This window comes from Arachis stenosperma, chromosome 8, assembly GCF_014773155.1.
Source record: "Arachis stenosperma cultivar V10309 chromosome 8, arast.V10309.gnm1.PFL2, whole genome shotgun sequence".
In the NCBI taxonomy this organism is placed as follows: Eukaryota; Viridiplantae; Streptophyta; class Magnoliopsida; order Fabales; family Fabaceae; genus Arachis; species Arachis stenosperma.
The window spans coordinates 46,117,757-46,132,098 of record NC_080384.1 but is presented as its reverse complement, the minus strand read 5'-3'; positions in this window follow the sequence as shown (position 1 = coordinate 46,132,098).

The window sequence follows — 14,342 nt, the reverse complement described above, 5'->3', positions numbered from 1 at the left end:
AAAAAAAAAAAAAAAACAGTGCAAAACTGTGCAAAAACTGTGTTGAAAACAGCTATAAACATCAGGCTTTCTGTCTATAGTCACAACAAAGAACTTACTAAGCTCTGTTTGGTTGATGTATATGATGAGACATAAATATAAAGACATAGACATTAAAGATATGGATATAAAATATTTGTGTCTATATATTATGTTTGGTAAAAATAAAGAACAAGACACACATATTTTAAAAAGACTGAATTACCATTCATTCTACCACAAGTTTTACTATTATTACTGTACATCTATTATCCCAATTCCCAAACACTACATATCATCACTATTGAATTTTTATTTCTTTTAATATTTTTCATTTCTTCTAATATCATCTTAAATTATCATTCAAATATTAAATATATATTTTTTGAAAAAAATAAAAAACTAAAGTTCAGAATTTATCAAAGATTAATCAAAATTTAAATAAATAAAAAATTAAATGTACAATTTTTTTGAAGAAAATAGAAAGATAAATTTAGTTATAGAATCTAAAAAAGGAAGAGAAAAAAGAAAGGTTTGGAGAAATAAGAGGACAAATTTTAAAATTTCAATAAGGGTAAAAGAGTAAAAAATTAGTGTCTCACAAGTTGTGTCTTAGTGTCTCACCAAATTGGAGGTACACAAATTTAATGTCTCCGTGTCCATCTGTGTCCTCCCGTGTCCTTCGAAAATCTGTGTCTCACCAAACCAAACAGTAGACATGTGTCATTGTGTACCACTGTATCTATGTCTCAGTGTCTATGTCTCTCAAATAAACTACTTTTGTACACAACGTCATTTCATACAACCTCCAAGCCATAACAATATATAAAAAATTGAGTAAATGGTCAAATTCGTCTCTGAAATATTATTCGTTCTCCAAATTAGTCCTCACAAGATTTTCTTAATTAAATTCGTCCTTTAAAAACTTTAAATTAATCGTATTAGTCTTTCAGTCATTTTCTTTATTAATAGCATCAACATTTATTAGTGTGGCACATTAAGTGATACTACAACACACATATAAGAGTCTTAAAACAAGCCTACTCAATTGGAATGTCTTCGCTGTGTTCTCGACCATAAAACTCAACGATAGCAATTTCAAAGCGTGAAAGAAGCAAGCATTAGCATGCATTAAAGTCAACAAACTACAGAATCACCTAGATCCATACAAGTTGCCAATCAGGTTCACCTCAGAAGCAGATCAAATCAGTGGAATAAAGACTTTAGAATGTGCATAATGGGAGCTCCAAGACCAGTGTCTCATAGCATGGCTCATAGCATCCATGGAGTCAAACTTCGTCAATCGAGTGGTGGAGTATGAATACACACGCATATCAGATCTGGAATGTTCTTGAAGACACTACAAGAAATGCGCTGAATACCGTCGAATTTAGCGTCTCACATTAGCGTCGAATTTACCCACGGATTCAATAACAGTTTTGTTGTGGGATTTGTTATACCAAATATTTATTGGCGGATAATCGTTTCTGACGGTAAGGTTGCCAGTAAATATTTAGCGGGAACACTATGCAAATAGGCGCCAAACGTAGCGTCGGAGTTACCGTCAAAATAATCCAACGATAGACACGATTAATGGAACACTACGTTTTGGTTACTCGTAACATGTTACCCTCAGATTAATCTGCCTCTAAATCCGACGGTAATCGTGTCCTAAATTGGAACCGCGAACCCTCTTCCCCTTCATTTCAAATTTGTTTCTCTCTAAACTCTTTCACCTCCCAACCTCTCTTTCGAACACCTCTACTGCCACCGCTGCTGTAAAGGTCGCAGCCACCGCTGCTACAGACGCTCTACTACCGCCGCTCCAAACGACCCCGCTACTGCCGCCACTCCAAATGACCTCACCGCTGCCGTTGAAGCCCTTGCCGCTGCTGCAAACGCCCCTACCGCTGCTGTGAACCCCTTGTTGCCGCTTCTGCTATTCTTCTTCTCGGTGAGGTCAGAAACTCCTGTTAATTTTACTTGTTGTTAGTTATTATAAATTAAGATTTGTGTTGATTATTCGAACTACTTAGTGAAATATCTATTAGATATTTTTTTTCATTATTGTTAATTTGTTGTTAATGTTTTACTTGAAAATTATTTTTCGGTGCTTTAATTTCCTTTTCAAGTTGTTTGCTGCTTTATATTAGAGAATGACTGAAAGTTAATTCAATTTTGGTAGTCCTAAAAAACAATTATTCAAGTATTTTTATTTGAAATTTTGGTCGTTATGGAATAATTTCCATTAGTTCATTATCTTTCACTATGTGTAGTGTTTGGATTTGAAATTCTGAAGGATATATTTGATTGAAAAAAAATAAGATAGAATAATGGGAAAAGTTGTTAGAAAAGTTAGAATACTTTGTTAGAATGCTTTGAAAATTAGAATGCTTTGTGAGAATGTTTTGAAAGTTAGAATGCTTTGAAAAATTGTTAACAAAGTTAGAATATATTTTGAAAGTTAGAATGCTTTGAACGTTTAGTAAATAATTGAAGCCTCTTGGTAGGTGGATTAGGATTTCAACCATTTTATGTTGCCTTAATAATGATTGAAAAAAATTAATATTTGTTGGGTTGATAGATATTTGGTTTGGATGAAACCCTTGAAGGGTGGAGAAATTCGAACTTTAGGGGAGACTCTGTCGATATTTTTAAAAGATTTTAAGTGAAATTGAAAAATTAGAATTATGTTTAGAGTTGGTGAAATTTATTGTGTTTTGATCAATGTTAGTAATATATTCTTTTTGCAGACATGATGACAGGTAGCAGAGGTAGATCGCGTGAGTCACGTTGTCGTGGTAGAGGGCGAGGTTCCATCGAATCTCCGAGGACTACCTAGTCATCACCCTCTATTATGAGTACTTCGTCGACCCCTATGACGTCACAAGCAACTCCAGCGGACCAGCAATTCATCATGGTCCCAAACTCAAACTACGCTCCCCTACAAGAAGATGCCTCCCACCACCGCCTGTGATCCGGATGAGAATTTGGCCTGATGGCATGTAGGCGTGAGTACTCATCTATTTTATTTCCTTTTAATCCGCAATCTATTTTGAAATTGTTAAGGTTGTATGTGTTTGCTAATTTAAGTTTTTTCATTGATAGGTTCACCCAGACAACAATGCTTGCACACAGGAAATCACGGAGGTCATTAGGTCTATGTACGACGACACGTGGTCGACCTACACCAAGGTCCCTACTAAGGTCAGAAAGCGCTGGTTCCAGAAGTGGGGGGGATAAGATTTTAATTTGTTCAATTAATTAACTATATCTGAACTGTATTTTACTTTGACTATATAATGTTGAATCACTATGTGCAGTTGAAATTTACTTGGGATTAGGAGCAAGCTCTGATGATCCACAAGATCTTCGACCACCGGACAGCGAAACGCCTTCAGCAGATAATGAACGATCTTCATCAGGGGCGCACCCACCTAACAACCTGGATCCTTGCATACATCAAGCGGAGGTTGGACACCCATTTTGCTATAGACGAGGGGTTCAAGTATCGCCGTCTAACGAACATTTCACGAACTGGGCTTCATCGAGGTTGTCCAGATATACGGGTGGGTCGGCGACCTTCATGAAGACAAAGAGAGACTAGTAAGTATTGTAATTTGTTAATACTCGTCTGGATCATGAGGCCACATTGGCGGAGATGTTCAAGTATACACATGCCTTGAAGGCAAACAAGGAGAGGTTTGTTGACAAGCAGTCTGCGACCCATTATGTGAATATCAAGTCCCTCTAAGTTTGAAATTAATTTTGTTTACTTTAAAATCAATTAACTGTTATCCTAATCACAATATGTGTGACACAGGAGCAATACACGCAGAGATTGGAGGCCGCGACCTAACAATCTCAGCTACCTAATGGGGATGACGACAGAGCCAGCTCAGAGACCTCAGCGGTAGATCCCAATATAGTCTAGCGCTAGATCGCCTCTGAACCCCACAAGAATTGCCGCTTTGAGTTGGGATCGTTCTGCATTAGCGACTTCCTTTGTCCCTGCCTCTGCCTCTGCCACCAGCCTTGCCGATCCTCATGAAGTTGTAGACTTGAGGGAGGAGGTGCAGAAGCTGACACAAAAGCTTCACCAGCAAGCGGAGCAGGCTAATGAGAGGTACAACGACCTTCTTGCACATGTTGTCATGACCTCAAAACTCAGGTAGAAGTTGGAGCACGTAGAGCGTTTGTGATAATATTGAATATTGGCCTTAATTTTGTTAACTAGAGTTTTAATAAAATAATTAATTGTTTTCAACTATTTGTGGATTAATTGAGCCGAAAAAAAGAAAAAATAATACCGTCAGATTTACTAGCAGAAAAATCTGATGGTAAATTGGCGCCAAAGTTACCCTCGGGTTTATCCAACAACAAAGAGTTGCTCAAATGGAACGAATTCATAGGACACATCACTGGTAAGTCCAACACTGTTTATACCGTCAAACTAAGTCTAATGATAAATCTGACGGTAACTTCTTTACTAACGGATTTATCAGACTAATCCGACGGTAAATCCGATAGTAATCGGTGTATTTCTTGTAGTGAGAGTAATTTGAAGCTCTAGTCAAATAAAAAATCAAACAACTGAAAACGCTGTTGAAATCATTCTTGAAGCAAGGTTCAACAGTCACCGATTACATGGCCAAGATCAACCAAGTAGCAAACGCACTTAATGCGCTATGAGCACCACATTTCAATGAAAAGTACATCGAAGATGCATTAAGAGGACCCAATGAAGAATATAGTGCCTTCATCACAATGGCAAATGGCATAATCGACCAAATGTCTAAAAGCGAGTTCGAATCGCAACTGCTAGCACAAGAAGAACTGGTAAAGAGATTCAAAAGAATGGAGATTGGACCAGTTCAGGCAAATGTAGCACAAAAAGATGAGAGTTAAGAAAGATTGCAAGAAAGAAACTACAAAAATTGCAACAACTATAGTAGCAGAGGAGGCTTCCAAGGTACTAGAGGCAGAGGTTACTTCAGAGGTGGAAGATCGTTTTGGTTGCAAGGCAGAAGGCCTCAATGCCAGCTTTGTAGAAAGGTTGGCCACACGATAATGCAGTGCTTTTACCAATTTGATAAAAAATTCATGAATCCATAAATGTAACCAATAAACCTGGCATAGCCACCATCAATGGCATTTCACAATGGCTCGAGCTCACAAAGTACTCTACAAAACTACCAAGTAATGAAGCCACAAATACTGAATTCAATAACATTATCTCCCAATCTACAAGCATTCCTCACGCTGCCTTCAACAATTAGAATAAAGCGTGGTACTGTGACTTTGGGGCCTCCCACCATATCACGTTTGACCAAAGAAATCTCACCATAGGATCTGATTATGAAGGTGTAGAGCAAGTCTATGGAGGTAATGGCCAAGATATGAAAATTGAACATGATAGAAGTTCATTAATGCATGCATCATTGTCTAATAAACCTTTGAAGCTAAAAAACTTTCTACATGTCCTTACCATCTCCAAGAACCAAGTCAGTATAGCTAAATTTTCCCTGGATAATAATTATGTGCTCTTCAAACTCTAGCCTTGTGTAATGTAAAATGCCAGATAACTAAGAAGATTCTTCTTTAGAGACTACCTAAAGAAGGGTTGTACAAGTTTGATGGAGTCCAAATAATTTCCAGAAATATTAAAAAAATGCTACTAATCCAACTTGTCACAATATAAATGTTGAAGATAGAAAAAACATTACTGAAAAGTCTATCAATAATGGAGTTGATGTTGCAAAAGCTTGCTTAAGTTCACAAGCCAATAAAGCTATCAAGTAAGAGTCTGATGCTTATACAAACAAAATGAGTAATAGAGTCTATTTGAGTGAAGTTGCCAAGCCTAATGGTGGTGGAATTGTACACACAGAGTCCAAAAACATAGAACAAATTAACAATTTAATTGTCGAAGTTATAGTTCAAACACAGTTGTGAGTCTGTTAATAATGGACTTTGTCCAGTTAATAGCATTGTTGCATACCTTAGCTATAAAAATATGTAAGTCCTATAGTTCAATTGTGGCATAGAAAATTAGGTCATCCATCAGAAATGGTGACTAAACTTGTAATGAAATAATGTAACATTTCTGATTCAATAAATAAAGTAGGGGTGTACATGATCTAGTCCAGTCCAAACCCGAATACTTTGGGGGCTAATTTGGTGTGATTTCACTATGATTAGGGTCGGGTAAGGGTCTCAAAAATTGATCCGATCATTATTTAGGATCGGGTCTGGATCAATGCGAACTCAGCTTCACCCGACTCCATGTGCACCCTAAGAGGACTGAAAAAGGTATATATGTTTTAAATTAATTCCAATATTATGTTATATTAACTATAAGCTTATTGTTTTGTTTTCAATCACACTTGTTGAATTAGAAAATAGATCAAAGAAGCATGAAATTAAAAATTATGGACAAATTCAAGTTTAAATATAAATATTAACTTCTCGTTAACAAGTATATTTTTTTCCTCTTTATAAATAAGTACATCATAATTTTTTAACATAAAGTTTATTAAGACCCAAACTTCACTGGTCTAGACCCGATTTTAGTATGACTCGAAAATAATGTGATTTCACCAGGTAAGGATCTCAAAAATATATCCAATCATTATTTAGGGTCGGGTCCGAGTCAAGGTGAACCCGGCTACCCGCCCATGTACACCCTTAAAATAAAGAAAGCCCTGATCCGTCTATGTGCAATGCTTGTTGTACAAGAAAAATCTAGCAATGACCTTATCCCAACACACACACAACCTATGAACCCTTAAAATTATTTTTTTTTTGACATTTGGGAGCCAGCACTTGTTTATAGTATAGCAGATTTTAGGTTCTACCTTTGCTTTATTGATGCTAAAACTAGGTATACAAGCACGTATCTACTACAAGCAAAGTCCCAAGCCTTTAATGCATTTCAGAAATACAACAAAGCCATGGAGCTCAAGGCAAGTGTGAAAATCAAGGCTCTACAGACAGACAATGGTGGTGAATATTTATCCTCAAGCTTTAAACAATTTCTGATAGCAAATGGAATACAAGATAGGCTCACATGCCCCTATACTCATCAGTGAAACAACATGGTTGAAAAAAGACACAGACGCATTTCTGAAATCACTTTAATCTTACTAGCCCAAGCCAACCTCTCTCTAACATTCTGGGATGAATCCCTCATAGCCACATACCTAATAAACAGACTACCAACCTCAACTTTTAACAACCTATCACCACTTGAATCCCTCACCAAAACCAAACCTGACTACAACCTACTCAAACCATTTGAATGCACATGCTACCCACTTCTTAGACCCATACAATACCCACAAATTTGACCATGGATCCTAAAAACGTACTTTCATAGGCTATGCCACATATCATAAAAGATACAAGTACCTTTTACATAATAGAAAATATTTTATCTCAAGAAATATCATATTCAATAAGCATGAATTTCCTTGCTACTAGTTGTTCAACGCTTAACTACAACAAGTACCAGCAATACCCCAACCACAACACAAACCCCCAACACTCCATCCACACCCAGACCTCACCAGTTTTATTATCTCAAACCCCTAACCTCATCAAGAGCCTTAACTCCCAGCAACCAGACCTTTTACTCAACCAACACTAACCCAACTGCAAACAGCCCAACAACATCTTCACCCACCCAACCCACCTCACTCATCTCATAATGCATTGCATTCATTACATGAAATTTCCAATAATGCCAATTACATCTCACAATGCATTGCAATAACTAACTCTGTATCTAATAATTCTGATCCTATTGATCATTTGGTTGCTAATATCCCTGCTAGTCTGCCTTGATAAACATAGGTGCAAGTGAACATGATAATTCTGCTTTAACAACCAATTTACACTCAATGCAAACAAGAAGCAAGGCAGGGATTATAAAGCCCAAGACCTATGCTGTAGTGGTGAAAGAAATGTCATCACTAGATTTGTCTTATTGTGTACCTTAAATTGTTGAGCAAGCATTAAGCAGCCATCACTAGAAAAGAGCAATGGAGGAAGAGTATCAAGCACTTATGAGAAACCAAACCTGGAAATTAGTTCCAAAACCCCCCTCTTAACACTGCCCCCCTATCATATGCAAATGGTTATTTAGAATAAAGAAACACTCAAATGTTATAATTCAAAAGTACAAAGCAAGGCTTGTTGCCAAGAGATTTTGCCAAAAGAAAGGGGTAAACTTTGACCAAGTGTTTAGTTCAATAGTTTGGCCACCTACTGTCAGAATCATGTTGAGTCTAACATTAGAAAAAGGGTGGAAAATAAGGCAGTTCAACTTCAACAATGCCTTTCTAAATAAAGACTTAGAGAAGGATGTATTCATGTCTCAACCTAAAGGCTTTCTTTCACCAACCCTACCCTATCATGTATGCAAGCTTCAAAGATCTCTATATGGGTCAAAGCAAGCTCCCTGGGAATGGTTTACTAAACTCAAGCAAACTCTCAACAAATTTAGCTTTAGCAACACAAGATTAGACATGTCCCTATTCACCAAATTCACTAAAACATCAGTGATCTACATACTTGTCTATGTCGATGATATACTAGTGATAGGGGACTACTAAGATGAAATCTCAACTTTAATAAGTCATCTTAATTCAACTTTTTCTCTAAAGGATCTAGGAGAAATGAATTACTTATTAGGAATTGAACCAGTCAAAAAAAAATTGTGAAATCCTATTGTGCCAAACTAAGTACATTAAAGAGCTACTCATCAAGGTAGAGATGCAAGATGTGATGCAATGGAAACACTAGTGGCTTTGAGTAAAAAACTATTAGCATTTGAGGGAGAGATTATCCTAAAACCAGCACTTTACAGATCAATTGTTGGAGGCTTATAATACGTAACCATCACAAGACCTGAAATTTCTTATGCAATAAACAAAGTAAGTCAGTTCATGAATAAGCCTTGAAAGCCATTGGAAAGTTGTAAAGCTTAAGGTACATAGCTGGAATAGTCAACTTTGGGTTGAGGTTTTAGAAGTCAAGTGAGTTCAGAATCTATGATTTTAGTGATTCAGATTGGGGCACTGACATAGATGATAGGAAGTCCACCAATAGTTTTTGCATATATCTCGGTCCAAATTTGATCTCTTGCTCAAGTAGAGAAATAACATATGGTGTCAAAAATCTCTACAGAAGCCGAATATAGAGGAATAGCTGCTAGTCTAATTGAAATAATATGGGTTTAGAATCTGTTGAGTGAAATGCAAATCATATGTACCATGAAATCAAGGAGTGGTTTGAATACTGATGATATAAAGGAGTTGACCTATAAACTCTATTCTATAAATTATGGTAAAAAATTCGCTTCTAAGATAGGCATTGAAATATGCTTCATTTGGAACAAAAATGGAGAAGTCAACTACCAACACAAAGTGGAGATTCAAAGAGAACCAAGGTCAATGTAACTAGAGCATACTCATCATTATCAAATCCATAAGCACCTTAGGCTGAGAAAATTAGTGTAGACTCTCCCGCTCGTCCACAAAGATCAAAGAAGAGCAAGAGAAAAGGTAAGGAAAAATACAAATGTCTGGAAAATTTAGCAAAAAGAAATCATCGGTTGTTAAGAAATTATTTCTCATGGAAGATATTAAGAACGTTAGAAAAAAACTAATGAATAGGAAAAAGAAAAGAGAAGAGGAGAGGAAACATATAGAAATTTTTTTTTACGATCATCGAAAAGGAGTTACAAATCTAAGCGGCAATAAAGGAACAAAAATTACAAATTTAGATGTATATTAAAGAAATGAAGATAAATTCAAAGAAAAGAAAAATGAAAAGGATGGGTAAGAAAAGGGAAAGATAAATCAATATGCAGATACTTAATATACTGATACGTCTACAATGAGTGAAAAATGACAAGCTAGATAATTAACAAGTAATTTACCTAATGGTTCCTTATATTTATAGAGTTAGATAGTTAGTTTTATTTTCATCGTGTATTTCCATATCTGATGTATTTTATTTTATTCATTTGTGATGTAACTTTTAAAATTAGTCAATATTATTATATGTTGTTGTTTATAAAAAGTAATGGTTGCAAAATTAACTATTTTCTAGTTGTTACAAATTGTCCGTTTTAAATTAGACAAGAAAAAGCTAGCCGTTATGAAGTAGATGTTGCAAAACTAGCTGTTGAGAAGTAGCTACTTGTTGCGGAAGCACTTATAAATATCAATTATCATACATTTACAATTACAAACTCCAGTTCAAAGCTAATTTCTCACTGCAAAAAAAAAAATACTAAATATTATATTTTAACAGCTGGCTAGAGATTTTGATAATATGTTTAATGAGGTATTGTATGATAAAAGAAGAAGGTGAAATAACACACTTATGGATAATTGGATTGAGGGATGTTTGTTCAATGATTCAGAAGAAGAAGATATCGAGAGAAGCTCTTTTTCAAATTCTCGTAGATAGATCAACAGAGATTGATAGGCAGAACATGATCACCTTTCAAATATTACTTTGCGAATGAGCCGGTGTATAATGCTAACATTTTTCGACATAAGTTTTAAATGAGAAGACACGTGTTCCTTTCTCAAATGTCTATCCATATTTCTAACAGAAGGTCGATGCAACTGGAAGAAGAGGCTTGTCACCACTGCAAAAATGCGCTGCTATGATACAGATATTAGCATATGGCATTGCAACTGATGCTACTGATGATTATGTATGCATAGGCGAGAGCACCGCAATTGAATGCTTGAAAAAATTTGTTAAATGTGTCATTTCGGTATTGGAGGATGAATACTTGTAAAAAACAAATTCAAATAATGTACGGTGCCTGCTACAAATGGTAGAGGATCGTAGCTTTTCTGGCCTGTTGGGTAGCATCGGCTGCATGTATTGGTAATGAAAAATTGTCCAAAAGCGTAGAAAGATATGTACATGAATGGTTATCGTGGAGTTGCAACTATAGTACTTGAGGTTGTAGCATCTTCGGACCTTTAGATATGACATGCATTATTTGGGATTTTTAGTTCAAATAACGATATCAACGTGTTAGTTCGTTCACCACTATTCGATGATATTCTAAATAATTGTTCATTGGAGATAAATTACACTATCAATGGTAATAATTATATTATGAGATACTATTTAGTGGATGATATTTATTCTGAATGGACCACATTTGTCAAATCAATATCAAAGCCATATGGAGAGAAATGCAAGTTATTTGCACAATACCAAAAAGAGCAAAGAAAAGACATGGAGAGAGAATTCGGAGTGTTGCAAGCACACTTTGCAATTATACGTGGTTGAGTGCGCTTTTGGAGAAAGAAGAAGCTTGCAAATACAATGATAGTTTATATTATATTGCATAATATGATAATTGAGGATGAAAGAGACTATTATGCAGAAAATTTTGTTCAAGGTCTAGAATATGACGATGTAAAAAATGGCTTATCACAACCTTAGTTGGGAGAGGAAAATTTTGCACCATACCATTAATTTCTTCAAATAAATGCCCAACTACAGAATATGTAGCAACATCGACAACTGAAAGAGGACTAGGTTGAACACATATGACAATTTCACAATGCTTGTTGTCAACTAGAGTTTAACTATGTTTTTATTTATATTAAGTAATTTTGCAAATTAGTTTAAGCTCGAATTGTATATTGTGTATTATTGTTATTTATGAAGTTATTACATTTTTTCGAATATTAATATTTTTATAATAGTGAATTATTTCTTAATTTATAAATGTTAATAATATTACTGTAAAAAAATTAGTGACTATTAATTTTAATTATTTTAATTAATTAATTAAGCAGAACCAGAAAAGAAACTAAATTTTGTTCCTCCTAATGGAGGAGAAATAGATGTTTTGAGATTTTATTTATTATTTATGACGCAAAAACTGATGTAAAGTTACTTTTTATGACAAGTGGACCATAAATAAAGATTGGGATGAGTTCTCTACTATACATGGTCTAAGTGCTTCTTGCAACGAAGCAGATGAAAGGTGAAGAAAAAATTAATGACAGAAGACAAAAAAATCAGTGACAAAAACATATGCGAATATAAGCCAACGAAAAGGATAATCATGATAACGAGAAAGAGAAAGCGAGACGGCGACGGAGGGATTCGATGGTTGGGTGCGAGGAAGAAGATAAAAGTAGAACCATCGAATCCAAGGGCCAAGACTAGATGTTCTAGTCTTTGGAGTTCTGATTTTGGGAGTTGAAGAACGAAGAGGGAGATAAAATTTATTGAAGAAATTCATATTCAATTTTTCTCTACCTTTTTCTCGTTTTTTAGGGATTCAATGAAATCTGTCCGAGTCTTGGTTCAGTTTGATCGATCGATTTCCAATCGATTTTTCAATTTTAAAATGGTTTTTAATTTCGGCGGTTTTTTTAACTTACCAGCCAGATTTTTTGTTAGATTCTCAACTAGTCTCAGTTCGACCGATTCAGCCGACAAGTTTGAACCAATTTTCAAATATATATATATATATATATATATATATATATATATATATATATATATATATATATATATATATAATAAAAGTGATGTCTCTTATTTTATTTTGAAGTTACAAGTTGAAACACTATTCATGATTTATTGTGTTAATTACAAATAGTTGTATTTAATCCAACAGGATTATATTTCTAGTTCATTGATTTTATTGGTCTACTATTCGTTTGGCCAAAATTTAACCTCTTTTTCAATATGACCAGTGATCATTTTGAACCTTAATTTATAGTTTAGGAGCATAAACTTTATATAGTTTTCCAAGTGAGTATAATATTAAAACCTCTATAATATTAGTCACAAAATGAATTGCAACAATTTTTTTCAATTTGTCTGGAATTAATCCAAGAAACACTCCTTCCCAACATCTTTTTTTAGTACCATAATTCCATCTTTCCACCATTATATATTGATGAATAGGGGTTTATTTAAAACTAATAGAAAATATTAGAGGTAAATATAATACAAATTAAATATTAATGGTAATTTTAAAATTTTTGACAAATATTAAAGATAAAAATGAGATTTTACTTTTATTAAAAATTTATTTATTTAATATATTAAAGAGTTTAATTTTGATATATTAATAATTTAAAACATTTTATCCAATTATTTAATTATATTTGTTTTTTTAGATAATAATCAATATGATTAACATAAAAGAGAGTACTTTTGTGTGACATCTAGCAATTGAATGTGTAAAAATAACTATGCATAAAAATTAAATGAAACTAAATTATATTCTAAAAGATAAAGAACTTATGTGACTAAATCTTTTATTTTGGTCCTGAGATTTACGCGATTAATCATTTTGGTTTCCGAAATTTAAAATTACCTATACTGGTCCTCTAGATTTAAGTTTGGGCACCAATATGATCCATTGACTCTTTTCGGTGATGATTAGGCAAATGGAGTGCTGAGATGACACCGTTCCTGTCATGTTGGACGCTGTAACGGCTAGCTAACATGGCGAGGGTTGTATTTGTATCCAATTTAGTCCATGAAACCCCAATTATCTTATTATTTATCTGAGTTATAATGACAAAGTTTTAATAAAGGGGGACTAAATTGGATACAAATACAACTCTCGCCACATTAACTAGCCGTTACAGCGTCCAACGTGATAGGAAGGTGTCATCTCAGCACTCCATTTGCCTAATCATCACCAAAAAGAGTCGAGGGACCATATTGGTGGCCAAACTTAAATCTGGAGGACCAGTATAGGTAATTTTAAATTTCGGGAACTAAAAGGGACCAAAATGAGAAAATATTCATTGGTCTCTAAAGTTATACTCGAGTTTTAATTTAATTCTTGAAATTTTTAATTGTCTCAATTTAGGGCTTGTTTGGGTGAGCTTTTAAGAAAAGATCTTTTTTCGAGTTATCTTTTTTTAAAAGATCTTATAGAGAAGTAAAAGTAATTTTATGTTTGGATATCTCATGTAAAAAGGTCTTTTTATCTATTAATTATGTTTGGGTATAACAATATAAAAGTACTTTTTTGTTTATTTATTACATGAAAAACATCTTTTTTTAAGGAAAAAAGATCTTTTAAAAAAAGATGTAAATTACAACTTCTCAAAAAAGATCTTTTTTTTATTTTACTAGTGCTTTTACTTTTACTACTAGAAATTTGCCAAACACGTTAAAAAATTAAAAAGATCTTTTTTCATTGAAAAAAGATCTTTTTTTAACAAAATAATGGCGCCCAAACATGCACTTAGTCCTTAAACTTTTTAATTAATTATATGATAAAAATTACTATAAAAACTAACATG